This window comes from Symphalangus syndactylus, chromosome 4 (assembly GCF_028878055.3).
Source record: "Symphalangus syndactylus isolate Jambi chromosome 4, NHGRI_mSymSyn1-v2.1_pri, whole genome shotgun sequence".
Classification (NCBI taxonomy): Eukaryota; Metazoa; Chordata; class Mammalia; order Primates; family Hylobatidae; genus Symphalangus; species Symphalangus syndactylus.
The window spans coordinates 5,895,730-5,912,710 of NC_072426.2; positions in this window are offsets into that span (position 1 = coordinate 5,895,730).

Consider the following 16,981-nt stretch of genomic DNA (forward strand, 5'->3'; position numbering starts at 1 on the left):
TCTGTAGAAAATGTAAGTGGACATTTGGAGCGCTAAGAGGGTAATAGTTGAAAAAGGAATATATTCAAATATAAACTACACAGAAGCATTCTGTGAAACTTCTTTCTGTTCAGTGCATTCAACTAACAGAGTTGAACCTTACTTTTGAAGGAGCAGTTCTGAAACACTCTTTGTGTAGAAACTGCCAGTGGACATTCAGAGCGCTAAGTGGGTAATAGTCAATAAAGTAATATATTCAACTAAATACTACACAGAAGCATTCTGTGAAACTACTTTCTGTTCTGTGCATTCAACTAAAAGAGGTGAACCTTACTTTTCATTGAGCCGTTCTGAAACACTCTTTCTATAGAAACTGCAATTGGACATTCTGAGCGCTAAGAGGCCTATATTGGTAAAAAGAATATTTTCATATAAACACTACACAGAAGCATTCTGTGAAACTACTTTCTGATCTGTGCATTCAGCTAACAGAGTTAAACCATACTTTGGATTGAGCAGTTCTGAAACACTCTTTCTGTAGAAAATGCTACTGGACATTTGGAGCGCTAAGTGGGTAATAGTGGAAAAAGGAATATCTTCAAATATAAACTACACAGAATCATTCTGTGAAACTTCTTTCTGATCTGTGCATTCACCTAACAGAGTTAAAGCATACTTTTGATTCAGCAGTTCTGAACACTCTTTCTGTAGAAAATGCAACTGGACATTTGGAGCGCTAAGATTGTAGTAGTGGAAAAAGTAATATATTCAAATATAAACTACACAGAAGCATTGTATGAAACTCCTTTCTCTTCTGTGCATTTAACTAACAGAGTTGAACCTTATTTTTGATTGAGCCGTTCTGAAACACTCTTTCTTTAGAAAATGCAAGTGGATATTCGCAGCGCTAAGACGGTAATACTGGAAAAGGAATATATTCAAATATAAACTACACAGAAGCATTCTGTGAAACTTATTTCTGTTCTGTGCATTCAACTAACTGAGTTGAACCTTACTTTTGATGGAGGCGTTCTGAAAAGCTCTTTCTGTAGAAAATGCAATTGGACATTCTGAGCGCTAAGAGGCCTATGTTTTGAAAAAGAATATCTTCAAATAAAAACTACACAGAAGCATTCTGTGAAACTTATTTCGGATTTGGGCATTCAACTAATAGAGTAAAACCATACTTTTGATTGAGCCGTTCTGAACACTCTTTCTGTAGAAAATGCAAGTGGACATTCTGAGCGCTAAGATGGTAGTACTAGAAAAAGTAATATCTTCAAATATAAACTACACAGAATCATTCTGTGAAACTTCTTTCTGATCTGTGCATTCAGCTAACAGAATTAAACCATACTTTTCATTGAGCAGTTCTGAACACTCTTTCTGTAGAAAATGCAACTAGACATTTGGAGCGATAAGAGGGTAGTAGTGGAAAAAGTAATATATTCAAATATAAACTACACGGAAGCATTCTGTGAAACTTCTTTCTGATCTGAGCATTCAGCTAACAGACTTAAACCATACTTTTGACTGAGCAGTTTTGAAACACTCTGTCTGTAGAAAATGCAACTGGACATTCGGATCGCTAAGTGGGTAATAGTGGAAAAAGGAATATGTTCAAATATAAACTACACAGAAGCATTGTATGAAACATCTTTCTGTTCTGTACATTCAACTAACAGAGTTGAAACTTACTTTTGATTGAGCCGTTCTGAAACACTCTTTCTGTAGAAACTGCAATTGGACATTCTGAGCCCTAAGAGGCCTATATTGGGAAAAATAATATATTCAAATAAAAACTACACAGAGGCATTGTGTGAAACTTATTTCTGATATGTGCATTCAGCTAACAGAGTTAAACCATACTTTTGATTGCGCAGTTCTGAACACACTTTCTGTAGAAAATGCAAGTTGAAATTCGGAGCGCTAAGAGGGTAATAGTGGAAAAAGCAATATACTCAAATATAAACTACAAAGAAGCATTCTGTGAAACTTCTTTCTGTTCTCTGCATTCAACTAACTGAGTTGAACCTTGCTTTTGATTGAGCCGTTCTGGAACACTCTTTCTGTAGAAAATGCAATTGGACATTCTGAGCACTAAGAGGCCTATATTGGGAAAAATAATATCTACAAATAAAAACTACACAGAAGCATTCTGTGAAACTTCTTTCTGTTCTGTGCATTCAACTAAAAGTGTTGAACCTTAGTTTTGATTGAGCCGTTCTGAAACACTCTTTCTGTAGAAAATGCAAGTGGACATTCGGAGGGCTAAGTTAGTAATAGTGGAAAAAGGAATATCTCCATATAAAAACTACACAGAAGCATTCTCTGAAACTCCTTTCTGTTCTCTGCATTCAACTCACAGAGCTGAGCCTTACTTTTGGAGGAGCAGTTCTGAAACCCTCTTTGTGTAGAAACTGCCAGTGGAAATTCAGAGCGCTAAGAGGGTTATAGTCGAAAAAGGAATATCTTCAACTAAATACAACACAGAAGCATTCTGTGAAACTTCTTTCTGTTCTGTGCATTCAACTAAAAGAGTTGAAACTTAGTTTTGATTGAGCCGTTCTGAAACACTCTTTCTGTAGAAAATGAAAGTGGAGATTCGGAGCGCTAAGAGGGTAATAGTGGAAAAAGGATTATCTTCAAATATAAACTACACAGAATCATTCTGTGAAACTTCTTTCTGATATGTGCATTCAGCTAACAGAGTTAAAACATACTTTTGATTGAGCAGTTCTGAACACTCTTTCTGTAGAAAATGCAACTGGACATTTGGAGCGCTAAGAGGGTAGTAGTGGAAAAAGGAATATATTCAAATATAAGCTACACAGAAGCATTCTGTGAAACTTCTTTCTGATCTGAGCATTCCGCTAACAGAGTTAAACCATACTTTTGATTGAGGAGATTTGAAACACTCTGACTGTAGAAAATGCAACTGGACATTCGTAGCGCTAAGTGGGTAATAGTGGAAAAAAGAATATGTTCAAATATAAACTACACAGAAGCATTGTATGAAACTTCTTTCTGTTCTGTGCATTCAACTAACAGAGTTGAACCTTACTTTTGATTGAGCCGTTCTGAAACACTCTTTCTGTAGAAACTCCAATGGGACGTTCTCAGCTCTAAGAGGCCTATATTGGGAATAATAATATCTTCAAATAAAAACTACACAGCAGCATTGAGTGAAACTTATTTCTGATATGTGCATTCAGCTAACAGAGTTAAAACATACTTTTGATTGCACAGTTCTGTACACTCTTTCTGTAGAAAATGCAAGTGGACATTCGGAGCGCTAATACGGTAATAGTGGAAAAAGGAATATATTCAATTATAAACTACACAGAAGCATTCTGTGAAACTTCTTTCTGTTCTGTGCATTCAACTAACTGAGTTGAACCTTACTTTTGATGGAGCCGTTGTGAAACACTCTTTCTGTAGAAACTGCAATTGGACATTCTGACCGCTAAAAGGCCTATATTGGGAAAAAGAATATCTACAAATAAAAACTACACAGAAGCATTCTGTGAAACTTCTTTCGGATCTGTGCATTCAACTAACAGAGTAAAACCATACTTTTGATTGAGCCGTTCTGAACACTCTTTCTGTAGAAAATGCAAGTGGACATTCGGAGCGCTAAGAGGGTAATAGTTGAAAAAGGAATATATTCAAATATAAACTACACAGAAGCATTCTGTGAAACTTCTTTCTGTTCTGTGCATTCAACTAACGGAGTTGAACCTTACTTTTGATTGAGCCGTTCTGAAACACTCTTTCTGTAGAAACTGCAATTGGACTTTCTAAGCGCTAAGAGGCCTACATTGTTAAAAAGAATATCTTCAAATAAAAACTACACAGAAGCATTCTGTGAAACATATTTCTGATATGTGCATTCAGTTAACAGAGCTAAACCATACTTTTGATTGAGCAGTTATGAAACACTCTTTGTGTAGAAAATATAAGTGGACCTTCGGAGCGCTAAGATTGTAATAGGGGAAAAAGGATTATCTCCAAATAAAAACCACACAGAAGCATTCTCTGAAACTACTTTCTGTTCTCTGAATTCAACTAACAGAGTTGAGCCTTACTTTTGAAGGAACAGTTCTGAAACACTCTTTGTGTAGAAACTGCCAGTGGACATTCGGAGCGCTAAGTTTGTAATAGTCAATAAAGGAATATCTTCAACTAAATACTACACAGAAGCATTCTGTGAAACTACTTTCTTTTCTGTGCATTCAACTAAAAGAGGTGAACCTTACTTTTCATTGAGCCGTTCTGAAACACTCTTTCTATAGAAACTGCAATTGGACATTCTGAGCGCTAAGAGGCCTATATTGGTAAAAAGAATATTTTCATATAAACACTACACAGAAGCATTCTGTGAAACTTCTTTCTGATCTGTGCATTCAGCTAACAGAGTTAAACCATACTTTGGATTGAGCAGTTCTGAAACACTCTTTCTGTAGAAAATGCTACTGGACATTTGGAGCGCTAAGTGGGTAATAGTGGAAAAAGGTATATCTTCAAATATAAACTACACAGAATCATTCTGTGAAACTTCTTTCTGATCTGTGCATTCAGCTAACAGAGTTAAAGCATACTTTTGATTGAGCAGTTCTGAACACTCTTTCTGTAGAAAATGTAACTGGACATTTGGAGCGCTAAGAGGGTAGTAGTGGAAAAAGTAATATATTCAAATATAAACTACACAGAAGAATTGTATGAAACTCCTTTCTCTTCTGTGCATTTAACTAACAGAGTTGAACCTTATTTTTGATTGAGCCGTTCTGAAACACTCTTTCTTTAGAAAATGCAAGTGGATATTCGCAGCGCTAAGACGGTAATACTGGAAAAGGAATGTATTCAAATATAAACTACACAGAAGCATTCTGTGAAACTTCTTTCTGATATGGGCATTCAACTAATAGAGTAAAACCATACTTTTGATTGAGCCATTCTGAACACTCTTTCTGTAGAAGAGGCAAGTGGACATTCTGAGCGCTAAGAGGGTAATCCTAGAAAAAGTAATATCTTCATATATAAACTACACAGAATCATTCTGTGAAACTTCTTTCTGATCTGTGCATTCAGCTAACAGAATTAAACCATACTTTTCATTGAGCAGTTCTGAACACTCTTTCTGTAGAAAATGCAACTAGACATTTGGAGCGATAAGAGGGTAGTAGTGGAAAAAGGAATATATTCAAATATAAACTACACGGAAGCATTCTGTGAAACTTCTTTCTGATCTGAGCATTCAGCTAACAGAGTTAAACCATACTTTTGACTGAGCAGTTTTGAAACACTCTGTCTGTAGAAAATGCAACTGGACATTCGGAGCGCTAAGTGGGTAATAGTGGAAAAAGGAATATGTTCAAATATAAACTACACAGAAGCATTGTATGAAACATCTTTCTGTTCTGTACATTCAACTAACAGAGTTGAAACTTACTTTTGATTGAGCCGTTCTGAAACACTCTTTCTGTAGAAACTACAATTGGACATTCTGAGCCCTAAGAGGCCTATATTGGGAAAAATAATATATTCAAATAAAAACTACACAGAGGCATTGTGTGAAACTTATTTCTGATATGTGAATTCAGCTAACAGAGTTAAACCATACTTTTGATTGCGCAGTTCTGAACACTCTTTCTGTAGAAAATGCAAGTTGAAATTCGGAGCGCTAAGAGGGTAATAGTGGAAAAAGCAATATACTCAAATATAAACTACAAAGAAGCATTCTGTGAAACTTCTTTCTGTTCTCTGCATTCAACTAACTGAGTTGAACCTTGAATTTGATTGAGCCGTTCTGGAACACTCTATCTGTAGAAAATGCAATTGGACATTCTGAGCGCTAAGAGGCCTATATTGGGAAAAATAATATCTACAAATAAAAACTACACAGAAGCATTCTGTGAAACTTCTTTCTGTACTGTGCATTCAACTAAAAGTGTTGAACCTTAGTTTTGATTGAGCCGTTCTGAAACACTCTTTCTGTAGAAAATGCAAGTGGACATTCGGAGCGCTAAGTTAGTAATAGTGGAAAAAGGAATATCTCCATATAAAAACTACACAGAAGCATTCTCTGAAACTCCTTTCTGTTCTCTGCATTCAACAAACAGAGCTGAGCCTTACTTTTGGAGGAGCAGTTCTGAAACACTCTTTGTGTAGAAACTGCCAGTGGAAATTCAGAGCGCTAAGAGGGTAATAGTCGAAAAAGGAATATCTTCAACTAAATACTACACAGAAGCATTCTGTGAAACTTCTTTCTGTTCTGTGCATTCAACTAAAAGAGTTGAAACTTAGTTTTGATTGAGCCGTTCTGAAACACTCTTTCTGTAGAAAATGAAAGTGGAGATTCGGAGCGCTAAGAGAGTAATAGTGGAAAAAGGATTATCTTCAAATATAAACTACACAGAATCATTCTGTGAAACTTCTTTCTGATATGTGCATTCAGCTAACAGAGTTAAAACATACTTTTGATTGAGCAGTTCTGAACACTCTTTCTGTAGAAAATGCAACTGGACATTTGGAGCGCTAAGAGGGTAGTAGTGGAAAAAGGAATATATTCAAATATAAGCTACACAGAAGCATTCTGTGAAACTTCTTTCTGATCTGAGCATTCCGCTAACAGAGTTAAACCATACTTTTGATTGAGGAGATTTGAAACACTCTGACTGTAGAAAATGCAACTGGACATTCGGAGCGCTAAGTGGGTAATAATGGAAAAAGGAATATGTTCAAATATAAACAACACAGAAGCATTGTATGAAACTTCTTTCTGTTCTGTGCATTCAACTAACAGAGTTGAACCTTACTTTTGATTGAGCCGTTCTGAAACACTCTTTCTGTAGAAATTGCAATTGGACATTCTCAGCTCTAAGAGGCCTATATTGGGAATAATAATATCTTCAAATAAAAACTACACAGCAGCATTGTGTGAAACTTATTTCTGATATGTGCATTCAGCTAACAGAGTTAAACCATACTTTTGATTGCACAGTTCTGAACACTCTTTCTGTAGAAAATGCAAGTGGACATTCGGAGCGCTAATACGGTAATAGTGGAAAAAGGAATATATTCAATTATAAACTACACAGAAGCATTCTGTGAAACTTCATTCTGTTCTGTGCATTCAACTAACTGAGTTGAACCTTACTTTTGATGGAGCCGTTGTGAAACACTCTTTCTGTAGAAACTGCAATTGGACATTCTGACCGCTAAAAGGCCTATATTGGGAAAAAGAATATCTACAAATAAAAACTACACAGAAGCATTCTGTGAAACTTCTTTCGGATCTGTGCATTCAACTAACAGAGTAAAACCATACTTTTGATTGAGCCGTTCTGAACACTCTTTCTGTAGAAAATGCAAGTGGACATTCGGAGCGCTAAGAGGGTAATAGTTGAAAAAGGAATATATTCAAATATAAACTACACAGAAGCATTCTGTGAAACTTCTTTCTGTTCTGTGCATTCAACTAACAGAGTTGAACCTTACTTTTGATTGAGCCGTTCTGAAACACTCTTTCTGTAGAAACTGCAATTGGACTTTCTAAGCGCTAAGAGGCCTACATTGTTAAAAAGAATATCTTCAAATAAAAACTACACAGAAGCATTCTGTGAAACATATTTCTGATATGTGCATTCAGTTAACAGAGCTAAACCATGCTTTTGATTGAGCAGTTATGAAACACTCTTTGTGTAGAAAATATAAGTGGACCTTCGGAGCGCTAAGATTTTAATAGGGGAAAAAGGATTATCTCCAAATAAAAACCACACAGAAGCATTCTCTGAAACTCCTTTCTGTTCTCTGAATTCAACTAATAGAGTTGAGCCTTACTTTTGAAGGAACAGTTCTGAAACACTCTTTGTGTAGAAACTGCCAGTGGACATTCAGAGCGCTAAGTGGGTAATAGTCAATAAAGGAATATCTTCAACTTAATACTACACAGAAGCATTCTGTGAAACTCCTTTCTGTTCTGTGCATTCAACTAAAAGAGGTGAACCTTACTTTTCATTGAGCCGTTCTGAAACACTCTTTCTATAGAAACTGCAATTGGACATTCTGAGCGCTAAGAGGCCTATATTGGTAAAAAGAATATTTTCATATAAACAGTACACAGAAGCATTCTGTGAAACTTCTTTCTGATCTGTGCATTCAGCTAACAGAGTTAAACCATAATTTGGATTGAGCAGTTCTGAAACACTCTTTCTGTAGAAAATGCTACTGGACATTTGGAGCGCTAAGTGGGTAATAGTGGAAAAAGGAATATCTTCAAATATAAACTACACAGAATCATTCTGTGAAACTTCTTTCTGATCTGTGCATTCAGCTAACAGAGTTAAAGCATACTTTTGATTGAGCAGATCTGAACACTCTTTCTGTAGAAAATGCAACTGGACATTTGGAGTGCTAAGAGGTTAGTAGTTGAAAAAGTAATATATTCAAATATAAACTACACAGAAGCATTGTATGAAACTCCTTTCTCTTCTGTGCATTTAACTAACAGAGTTGAACCTTATTTTTGATTGAGCCGTTCTGAAACACTCTTTCTTTAGAAAATGCAAGTGGATATTCGCAGCGCTAAGACGGTAATACTGTAAAAGGAATATATTCAAATATAAACTACACAGAAGCATTCTGTGAAACTTATTTCTGTTCTGTGCATTCAACTAACTGAGTTGAACCTTACTTTTGATGGAGCCGTTCTGAAAAACTCTTTCTGTAGAAACTGCAATTGGACATTCTGAGCGCTAAGAGGCCTATATTTTGAAAAAGAATATCTTCAAATAAAAACTACACAGAAGCATTCTGTGAAACTTATTTCGGATATGGGCATTCAACTAATAGAGTAAAACCATACTTTTGATTGAGCCGTTCTGAACACTCTTTCTGTAGAAAATGCAAGTGGACATTCTGAGCGCTAAGAGGGTAATACTAGAAAAAGTAATATCTTCAAATATAAACTACACAGAATCATTCTGTGAAACTTCTTTCTGATCTGTGCATTCAGCTAACAGAATTAAACCATACTTTTCATTGAGCAGTTCTGAACACTCTTTCTGTATAAAATGCAACTAGACATTTGGAGCGATAAGAGGGTAGTAGTGGAAAAAGGAATATATTCAAATATAAACTACACGGAAGCATTCTGTGAAACTTCTTTCTGATCTGAGAATTCAGCTAACAGAGTTAAACCATACTTTTGACTGAGCAGTTTTGAAACACTCTGTCTGTAGAAAATGCAACTGGACATTCGGAGCGCTAAGTGGGTAATAGTGGAAAAAGGAATATGTTCAAATATAAACTACACAGAAGCATTGTATGAAACACCTTTCTGTTCTGTACATTCAACTAACAGAGTTGAACCTTAGTTTTGATTGAGCCGTTCTGAAACACTCTTTCTGTAGGAAATGCAAGTGGACATTCGGAGCGCTATGTTAGTAATAGTGGAAAAAGGAATATCTCCAAATAAAAACTACACAGAAGCATTCTCTGAAACTCCTTTCTGTTCTCTGAATTCAACTAACAGAGTTGAGCCTTACTTTTGAAAGAACAGTTCTGAAACACTCTTTGTGTAGAAACTGCCAGTGGACATTAGGAGCGCTAAGTGGGTAATAGTCAATAAAGGAATATCTTCAACTAAATACTACACAGAAGCATTCTGTGAAACTACTTTCTGTTCTGTGCATTCAACTAAAAGAAGTGAACCTTACTTTTCATTGAGCCGTTCTGAAACACTCTTTCTATAGAAACTGCAATTGGACATTCTGAGCGCTAAGAGGCCTATATTGGTAAAAAGAATATTTTCATATAAACACTACACAGAAGCATTCTGTGAAACTTCTTTCTGATCTGTGCATTCAGCTAACAGAGTTAAACCATACTTTGGATTGAGCAGTTCTGAAACACTCTTTCTGTAGAAAATGCTACTGGACATTTGGAGCGCTAAGTGGGTAATAGTGGAAAAAGGAATATCTTCAAATTTAAACTACACAGAATCATTCTGTTAAACTTCTTTCTGATCTGTGCATTCAGCTAACAGAGTTAAAGCATACTTTTGATTGAGCAGTTCTGAACACTCTTTCTGTAGAAAATGCAACTGGACATTTGGAGCGCTAAGAGGGTAGTAGTGGAAAAAGTAATATATTCAAATACAAACTACACAGAAGAATTGTATGAAACTCCTTTCTCTTCTGTGCATTTAACTAACAGAGTTGAACCTTATTTTTGATTGAGCCGTTCTGAAACACTCTTTCTTTAGAAAATGCAAGTGGATATTCGCAGCGCTAAGACGGTAATACTGGAAAAGGAATATATTCAAATATAAACTACACAGAAGCATTCTGTGAAACTTATTTCTGTTCTGTGCATTCAACTAACTGAGTTGAACTTTACTTTTGATGGAGCCGTTCTGAAAAGCTCTTTCTGTAGAAACTGCAATTGGACATTCTGAGCGGTAAGAGGCCTATATTTTGAAAAAGAATATCTTCAAATAAAAACTACACAGAAGCATTCTGTGAAACTTATTTCGGATATGGGCATTCAACTAATAGAGTAAAACCATACTTTTGATTGAGCCGTTCTGAACACTCTTTCTGTAGAAAATACAAGTGGACATTCTGAGCGCTAAGAGGGTAATACTAGAAAAAGTAATATCTTCAAATATAAACTACACAGAATCATTCTGTGAAACTTCTTTCTGATCTGTGCATTCAGCTAACAGAATTAAACCATACTTTTCATTGAGCAGTTCTGAACACTCTTTCTGTAGAAAATGCAACTAGACATTTGGAGCGATAAGAGGGTAGTAGTGGAAAAAGGAATATATTCAAATATAAACTACACGGAAGCATTCTGTGAAACTTCTTTCTGATCTGAGAATTCAGCTAACAGAGTTAAACCATATTTTTGACTGAGCAGTTTTGAAACACTCTGTCTGTAGAAAATGCAACTGGACATTCGGAGCGCTAAGTGGGTAATAGTGGAAAAAGGAATATGTTCAAATATAAACTACACAGAAGCATTGTATGAAACACCTTTCTGTTCTGTACATTCAACTAACAGAGTTGAAACTTACTTTTGATTGAGCCGTTCTGAAACACTCTTTCTGTAGTAACTGCAATTGGACATTCGGAGCCCTAAGAGGCCTATATTGGGAAAAATAATATATTCAAATAAAAACTACACAGAGGCATTGTGTGAAACTTATTTCTGATATGTGCATTCAGCTAACAGAGTTAAACCATACTTTTGATTGCCCAGTTCTGAACACTCTTTCTGTAGAAAATGCAAGTTGACATTCGGAGCGCTAAGAGGGTAATAGTGGAAAAAGCAATTTACTCAAATATAAACTATAAAGAAGCATTCTGTGAAACTTCTTTCTGTTCTGTGCATTCCACTAAAAGTGTTGAACCTTAGTTTTGATTGAGCCGTTCTGAAACACTCTTTCTGTAGAAAATGCAAGTGGACATTCGGAGCGCTAAGTTAGCAATAGTGGAAAAAGGAATATCTCCATATAAAAACTACACAGAAGCATTCTCTGAAACTCCTTTCTGTTCTCTGCATTCAACTAACAGAGCTGAGACTTACTTTTTGAGGAGCAGTTCTGAAACACTCTTTGTGTAGAAACTGCCAGTGGAAATTCAGAGCGCTAAGAGGGTAATAGTCGAAAAAGGAATATCTTCAACTAAATACTACACAGAAGCATTCTGTGAAACTTCTTTCTGTTCTGTGCATTCAACTAAAAGAGGTGAACCTTACTTTTCATTGAGCCGTTCTGAAATACTCTTTCTATAGAAACTGAAATTGGACATTCTGAGCGCTAAGAGGCCTATATTGGTAAAAAGAATATTTTCATATAAACACTACACAGAAGCATTCTGTGAAACTTCTTTCTGATCTGTGCATTCAGCTAACAGAGTTAAACCATACTTTGGATTGAGCAGTTCTGAAACACTCTTTCTGTAGAAAATGCTACTGGACATTTGGAACGCTAAGTGGGTAATAGTGGAAAAAGGAATATCTTCAAATATAAACTACACAGAATAATTCTGTGAAACTTCTTTCTGATCTGTGCATTCAGCTAACAGAGTTAAAGCATACTTTTGATTGAGCAGTTCTGAACACTCTTTCTGTAGAAAATGCAACTGGACATTTGGAGCGCTAAGAGGGTAGTAGTGGAAAAAGTAATATATTCAAATATAAACTACACAGAAGCATTGTATGAAACTCCTTTCTCTTCTGTGCATTTAACTAACAGAGTTGAACCTTATTTTTGATTGAGCAGTTCTGAAACACTCTTTCTTTAGAAAATGCAAGTGGATATTCGCAGCGCTAAGACGGTAATACTGGAAAAGGAATATATTCAAATATAAACTACACAGAAGCATTCTGTGAAACTTCTTTCTGTTCTGTGCATTCAACTAACTGAGTTGTACCTTACTTTTGATGGAGCCGTTCTGAAAAGCTCTTTCTCTAGAAACTGCAATTGGACATTCTGAGCGCTAAGAGGCCTAAATTTTGAAAAAGAATATCTTCAAATAAAAACTACACAGAAGCATTCTGTGAAACTTATTTCGGATATGGGCATTCAACTAATAGAGTAAAACCATACTTTTGATTGAGCCGTTCTGAACACTCTTTCTGTAGAAAATGCAAGTGGACATTCTGAGCGCTAAGAGGGTAATACTAGAAAAAGTAATATCTTCAAATATAAACTACACAGAATCATTCTGTGAAACTTCTTTCTGATCTGTGCATTCACCTAACAGAATTAAACCATACTTTTCATTGAGCAGTTCTGAACACTCTTTCTGTAGAAAATGCAACTAGACATTTGGAGCGATAAGAGGGTAGTAGTGGAAAAAGGAATATATTCAAATATAAACTACACGGAAGCATTCTGTGAAACTTCTTTCTGATCTGAGAATTCAGCTAACAGAGTTTAACCATACTTTTGACTGAGCAGTTTTGAAACACTCTGTCTCTAGAAAATGCAACTGGACATTCGGAGCGCTAAGTGGGTAATAGTGGAAAAAGGAATATGTTCAAATATAAACTACACAGAAGCATTGTATGAAACACCTTTCTGTTCTGTACATTCAACTAACAGAGTTGAAACTTAGTTTTGATTGAGCCGTTCTGAAACACTCTTTCTGTAGAAAATGCAAGTGGACATTCGGAGCGCTAAGTTAGTAATAGTGGAAAAAGGAATATCTCCAAATAAAAACTACACAGAAGCATTCTCTGAAACTCCTTTCTGTTCTCTGAATTCAACTAACAGAGTTGAGCCTTACTTTTGAAGGAACAGTTCTGAAACACTCTTTGTGTAGAAACTGCCAGTGGACATTCGGAGCGCTAAGTGGGTAATAGTCAATAAAGGAATATCTTCAACTAAATACTACACAGAAGCATTCTGTGAAACTACTTTCTGTTCTGTGCATTCAACTAAAATAGGTGAACCTTACTTTTCATTGAGCCGTTCTGAAACACTCTTTCTATAGAAACTGCAATTGGACATTCTGGGCGCTAAGAGGCCTATATTGGTAAAAAGAATATTTTCATATAAACACTACACAGAAGCATTCTGTGAAACTTCTTTCTGATCTGTGCATTCAGCTAACAGAGTTAAACCATAGTTTGGATTGAGCAGTTCTGAAACACTCTTTCTGTAGAAAATGCTACTGGACATTTGGAGCGCTAAGTGGGTAATAGTGGAAAAAGGAATATCTTCAAATTTAAACTACACAGAATCATTCTGTTAAACTTCTTTCTGATCTGTGCATTCAGCTAACAGAGTTAAAGCATACTTTTGATTGAGCAGTTCTGAACACTCTTTGTGTAGAAAATGCAACTGGACATTTGGAGCGCTAAGAGGGTAGTAGTGGAAAAAGTAATATATTCAAATATAAACTACACAGAAGAATTGTATGAAACTCCTTTCTCTTCTGTGCATTTAACTAACAGAGTTGAACCTTATTTTTGATTGAGCCGTTCTGAAACACTCTTTCTTTAGAAAATGCAAGTGGATATTCGCAGCGCTAAGACGGTAATACTGGAAAAGGAATATATTCAAATATAAACTACACAGAAGCATTCTGTGAAACTTCTTTCTGTTCTGTGCATTCAACTAACTGAGTTGAACCTTACTTTTGATTGAGCCGTTCTGAAACACTCTTTCTGTAGAAACTGCAATTGGACTTTCTAAGCGCTAAGAGGCCTACATTGTTAAAAAGAATATCTTCAAATAAAAACTACACAGAAGCATTCTGTGAAACATATTTCTGATATGTGCATTCAGTTAACAGAGCTAAACCATACTTTTGATTGAGCAGTTATGAAACACTCTTTGTGTAGAAAATATAAGTGGACCTTCGGAGCGCTAAGATTGTAATAGGGGAAAAAGGATTATCTCCAAATAAAAACCACACAGAAGCATTCTCTGAAACTCCTTTCTGTTCTCTGAATTCAACTAACAGAGTTGATCCTTACTTTTGAAGGAATAGTTCTGAAACACTCTTTGTGTAGAAACTGCCAGTGGACATTCGGAGCGCTAAGTGGGTAATAGTCAATAAAGAATATCTTCAACTAAATACTACACAGAAGCATTCTGTGAAACTACTTTCTGTTCTGTGCATTCAACTAAAAGAGGTAAACCTTACTTTTCATTGAGCCGTTCTGAAACACTCTTTCTATAGAAACTGCAATTGGACATTCTGAGCGCTAAGAGGCCTATATTGGTAAAAAGAATATTTTCATATAAACACTACACAGAAGCATTCTGTGAAACTTCTTTCTGATCTGTGCATTCAGCTAACAGAGTTAAACCATACTTTGGATTGAGCAGTTCTGAAACACTCTTTCTGTAGAAAATGCTACTGGACATTTGGAGCGCTAAGTGGGTAACAGTGGAAAAAGGAATATCTTCAAATATAAACTACACAGAATCATTCTGTGAAACTTTTTCTGATCTGTGCATTCAGCTAACAGAGTTAAAGCATACTTTTGATTGAGCCGTTCTGAACACTCTTTCTGTAGAAAATGCAACTGGACATTTGGAGCGCTAAGAGGGTAGTAGTGGAAAAAGTAATATATTCAAATATAAACTACACAGAAGAATTGTATGAAACTCCTTTCTCTTCTGTGCATTTAACTAACAGAGTTGAACCTTATTTTTGATTGAGCTGTTCTGAAACACTATTTCTTTAGAAAATGCAAGTGGATATTCGCAGCGCTAAGACGGTAATACTGGAAAAGGAATATATTCAAATATAAACTACACAGAAGCATTCTGTGAAACTTCTTACTGTTCTGTGCATTCAACTAACTGAGTTGAACCTTACTTTTGTTGGAGCCGTTCTGAAAAGCTCTTTCTGTAGAAACTGCAATTGGACATTCTGAGCGCTAAGAGGCCTATATTTTGAAAAAGAATATCTTCAATTAAAAACTACACAGAAGCATTCTGTGAAACTTATTTCGGATATGGGCATTCAACTAATAGAGTAAAACCATACTTTTGATTGAGCTGTTCTGAACACTCTTTCTGTAGAAAATGCAAGTGGACATTCTGAGCGCTAAGAGGGTAATACTAGAAAAAGTAATATCTTCAAATATAAACTACACAGAATCATTCTGTGAAACTTCTTTCTGATCTGTGCATTCAGCTAACAGAATTAAACCATACTTTTCATTGAGCAGTTCTGAACACTCTTTCTGTAGAAAATGCAACTAGACATTTGGAGCGATAAGAGGGTAGTAGTGGAAAAAGGAATATATTCAAATATAAACTACACGGAAGCATTCTGTGAAACTACTTTCTGATCTGAGCATTCAGCTAACAGAGTTAAACCATACTTTTGACTGAGCAGTTTTGAAACACTCTGTCTGTAGAAAATGCAACTGGACATTCGGAGCGCTAAGTGGGTAATAGTGGAAAAAGGAATATGTTCAAATATAAACTACACAGAAGCATTGTATGAAACATCTTTCTGTTCTGTACATTCAACTAACAGAGTTGAAACTTACTTTTCATTGAGCCGTTCTGAAACACTCTTTCTGTAGAAACTGCAATTGGACATTCGGAGCCCTAAGAGGCCTATAATGGGAAAAATAATATATTCAAATAAAAACTACACAGAGGTATTGTGTGAAACTTATTTCTGATATGTGCATTCAGCTAACAGAGTTAAACCATACTTTTGATTGCGCAGTTCTGAACACTCTTTCTTTAGAAAATTCAAGTTGACATTCGGAGCGCTAAGAGTGTAATAGTGGAAAAAGCAATATACTCAAATATAAACTACACAGAAGCATTCTGTGAAACTTCTTTCTGTTCTCTGCATTCAACTAACTGAGTTGAACCTTGCTTTTGATTGAGCCGTTCTGGAACACTCTTTCTGTAGAAAATGCAATTGGACATTTTGAGCGCTAAGAGGCCTATATTGGGAAAAAGAGTATCTACAAATAAAAACTACACAGAAGCATTCTGTGAAACTTCTTTCTGTTCTGTGCATTCAACTAAAAGTGTTGAACCTTAGTTTTGATTGAGCCGTTCTGAAACACTCTTTCTGTAGAAAATGCAATTGGACATTCGGAGCGCTAAGTTAGTAATAGTGGAAAAAGGAATATCTCCAAATAAAAACTACACAGAAGCATTCTCTGAAACTCCTTTCTGTTCTCTGCATTCAAATAACAGAGCTGAGCCTTACTTTTGAAGGAGCAGTTCTGAAACACTCTTTGTGTAGAAACTGCCCGTGGAAATTCAGAGCGCTAAGAGGGTAATAGTCAAAAAAGGAATATCTTCAACTAAATACTACACAGAAGCATTCTGTGAAACTTCTTTCTGTTCTGTGCATTCAACTAAAAGAGTTGAACCTTAGTTTGGATTGAGCAGTTCTGAAACACTCTTTCTGTAGAAAATGCTACTGGACATTTGGAGCGCTAAGTGGGTAATAGTGGAAAAAGGAATATCTTCCAATATAAACTACACAGAATCATT